Raw genomic sequence first — 4297 nt, forward strand, 5'->3', positions numbered from 1 at the left:
CAGTGCCAGTCGCTGTGCACAGAACCTTGGAGTGTGCAGCTTAGAGGGAAGGTTGGTGAGGAGAGAAGCTTATAGCATCGGAAACACAGTTCTGATGGGTGACTTCAGACTGCATATGGACTGGGTAAACCAGCTGAGCACTAACGCTGTGGAGGATTAAATTCTGGAGTGTGTGAGGAATGGTTTTCCAGAGCACTACGTTGAGAAGCCGACTAGAAGACAGGCTATAATTGTGAAAAGGCACTAATTAACAATCTTGTAAAGAACCTTTAGGAATGAGTGCCTATGGTATGATAGCATTTTACATTATGTTTGAAAGTCAGCTAGTTCAGTCTGAAACAAGTGCTAAATGTGAATCTGGGAAATTATGAAAGTGGGAGAGACAGATTGGCTGAGCTGGATTGGGAAAATACATTAAAAGGCATGATTCTACATAGACGTGTAAAGAATTATTACCTGGCTTCCAGCAATGGCAGGAGATCTTGGCTCCTTGGAATGGTCCTCCTGCAATATGAGAGATCAGCAACACTTTGTCTCCCTAGTGATCGCATATGCGGGAAGTGTGTTGAACTGCCGCATGGAGCACCTGGAGATGTGGATGGAGCATCTATGAGGCTGAGAATGTTGTGGATAGTACATTTTGCGAGCTGGTCACACCACAGCAAGGGATCCACAGACAGAGAAGTGTTGGGTGACCACCAGGAAGATGAGTAAACATGGGCAGGAGGTGCAGGAGTACTCTGTGGCCAACCCCCTATCAAACAGCCTATGTTTGGGGAGGGAGCAGGGAGGTGGATGGCCTCTCTGGGAAAGCAGCAACAAGCCAAGCAGGGGAGGGAAAAGTTCTGAAGAAGGATCCCGATCCGAAACGTTGACTGTCCGGCTCCCCTGATGCTGCCTGACCTGCCGTGCTCCTCCAGCTCCACACTGTGTTGACTGAGGGCAGGGGAAAGATTGGGAGAGGTCTAGGGATAGGGGACACAATTTTAAGGGGAACTGGCAGGCAGTTCTGCAGCAGCAAACGATACTTGGGAATGGTGTGTTGTCTCTTGGTGCCAGGGTCAGGGACGTCTCAGAACAGCTGCAGGGCATTCTGAACTGGGAGAGTAAACAGCCAGCAGACGTGGTACATGTCAGGACCAACAACATGGGGAATAAAAAAAACAGATTAGGTCCTGTAGCAGGAATTTCAGAGTTAGTTGATTAAAGAGAAGGACTGCTAAATTTTTTAAATCTGAATTATTTCCAGTGTCTCTCGCAACTGAGTATAGGAATAGGAAGATGAACATGTGACTAAAGGGATTGTGTAGGAGGGAGGGCTTTAGGATTGTTGGATCATTGGGACAGTTACTGGGTCAGTGGGACCTGTACAAGCTGAACAGGATGCAATGATTTGGCTGGGGATTGGGGCACAGAGTAGCAAGGTCCAGTCAGATATAAAAGGAAGGTTAGGACAGTTCAGCAGGCAGGGTGTACATGGGCAGGACAAGGCACATGGGAGGACCGGAAAGCCAAATTGTATCTATTTTAATAGAAGGAGCCTGACTGGTAGGCAGATAAACTCAGTGTTGATGAGCATGTGGGAATACAATATTGTTGCAATCACTGAAACATGGTTGAAGGAAGGACAGGACTGGACTGGAAGGGTACAGAAGTTTCAGGCATGGGGGCGGGGGCAGCGGGGATATGAGAGAGGTGGAGGCATTGCAAAACCGTAATTGCAGCAGTGAGGGTGGATGTGTTAAAAGACTCTTCAAATGAGGCCAGCTGGGTAGAGCTTAGAAACAAAAAAGAGCAGCTAACTGCTGGGATTACAGTACCGGCCTCCCAAAAGTCAGAGGGACATAGAGGAACGGACATGTAGGTAAATCACAGAAAGGTGTGAGAGAAATAAGGTTAAATCTCTTCCCTTGCCTGAGGTGTGGTAGCCCTGACATTAAATCACCATCAGTCATCTCTCTGTAATGAGAGAGCAGCCCTATGGTCTAGTAGGACTATGGTGACTCATGTAGTAGGGAATTTCAACTTTGCTAACATTAGTTGGGATTGCCTTTGGTGTGAAAAGATTAAACAGGGTAGAATTTTTAAAAATGTGTCCAGGAAACCTTAGTGAACTAGTACATAGATAGTTGTACCAGGTAATGAAGCTGGTCAAGTGGTTGAAGTTTTAGTGGGTGAGCATTCTGGGCGTAGTGACCATAACTATGTTTCAAAGACATTATGGAAAGGGATAAGGATAGTGCAGAAGTGAAGGGTCTAAACTGGGGGAAGGCCAATTTCAACGTCATGGGACCAAAAGACATAGAAGGCAAATTAGGCTATTCGGCCCATTGAGTTTGCTCCACCATTCAAGCATGGCTGTTCTCAAACCCATTCTCCTGCCTTCTCCCAATAACCCTTGATCCCCTTACTAATCAAGAACCTATCTATCTGTCTTATATACACTCAATGACTTGACTTCCACAGCCCTCTGCAGCAATGAGTTGCACAGATTAACTATCCTCTGGCTGAAGAAATTCCTCCTCATCTCAGTTCTAAAGTGTTGTCCCTTCACCCTGAGGCTGTGCCCTCAGGTTCTAGTGTCTCCTACTATTGGAAACATCTTCTCCACATCCACTCTATCGAGGGCTCTCATTATTCTGTTAGTTTTAATCAGATCCTCCCTTCATCCTTCTAAATTCTATTGTGTACAGACCCAGATTCCTCAACCACTCCTCATACAACAAGTCCTTCATCCCCTTAAATAAAAAAAGAAAGAACTGTGGATGCTGTAAATCAGGAAACAAAACAGAGATTGCTAGAAAAGCTTAGCAGGTCTGGCAGCCTCTGTGAAGGAAAAAACAGAGTTAATGTTTCGGGTCCAGCGACTGTTCTGAGGCAGGGTCTCCTGACCTGAAACGTTAACTCTGTTTTTTCCTTCACAGATGCTGTCAGACCTGCTGAGTTTTTCCAGCAATCTCTGTTTTGTTTCCTTCACGCCCTTAATCATTTTTGTAACCCTCCTCTGGACTCCCTCCAATGCCAGCACTTCCTTCCCAAAACTGCTCTCTCTATTCCAAATGCAGTCTGACCAGAGCCTTATACAGCCTCAGCAGTACATATCTGCTCTTGTATTCTAGCCCTCTGGAAATGAATGCTAACATTGCATTTGCTTTCCTAACTGCCGACTGAACCTTCATGTTAACCTTAAGAGAATCCTGAACTCCCAAGCCCCAAGTCTCCATTTAGAAAATAGTCGACGCCTCTATTCTTTCTACCAAAGTGCAAAACCTCACACTTTACCACATTTGTATTCCATCTGCCATTTGTTTGCTTGCTCTCCTTGTCTGTGCAAGACCTTGTGCAGCCTCCCTGCTTTCTCAACACTACCTAGAGTCATACAGCATGGAAACTGGCCTTTCAGCCCAACTCGTCCATGCTAACCAGGTTTCCTAAACTGAATTAGTCCCATTTGCCTAGTGTTTGGCCAATATCCCTCTAAACCTTTCCTAATCAGGTACCTGTCCAAATGTCTTTTAAATGTTGTAATTGTACCCTTCTCCACCACTTCTTCTGGCAGCTAGTTCCATATACACTCCACCCTCTAAGTGAAAATGTTCACCCTCGGCTTCCTTTTAAATCTTTTCCCCTCTCACCTTAAATCCGTCCCCTTTAGATTTGGACTTTGCTACCCCTGGGGAAGAGACCTTGACTATTCACCTTATCTATGCCCCTCGTGATTTTATAAACCTCAGACTCCTATGCTCCAGGGAAAAAAGTCCCAAACTATCCAGCCTATCATAGAGATATACAGCATGGAAACAGACTGTTCAGTCCAACTCGTCCATGCCGATGAGAAATCATAAATTAATCTAGTCCTATTTGCCAGCATTTGGTCTATATCCCTCTAAACTCTTCCCTTTCATATATCCATCCAGATGTCTTGTAAGTGTTGTAATTGTACCAGCCTCCACCACTTCTTCAGGCAGCTCACTCCATACATGCACCGCCCTCTGTGTGAAAAAGTTTCCCCATGGGTCCCTCTTAAATCTTTCCCCTTTCACCTTAAACCTATCCCCTCTATTTAGGCCTGCCCCACCCTGGGACAAAGACCTTGGCTATTCACCCTATCCGTGCCGTTCATGACTTTATAAACCCGTGTAAGGTTACCCTGCAGTCTCCGACGTTCCAGGGAAAAAAAGCCCCAGCCTATTCAGGCTCTCCCTATAGCTCAAATCCTCCACCTCTGGCAACACCCTTCTGAATCTTTTTTGAACCCTTTCAAGTTTCACAACATTCTTCCAATATCAGGGAGACC

This window comes from Rhincodon typus, chromosome 5 (genome assembly GCF_021869965.1).
Source record: "Rhincodon typus isolate 14 chromosome 5, sRhiTyp1.1, whole genome shotgun sequence".
Lineage (NCBI taxonomy): Eukaryota > Metazoa > Chordata > Chondrichthyes > Orectolobiformes > Rhincodontidae > Rhincodon > Rhincodon typus.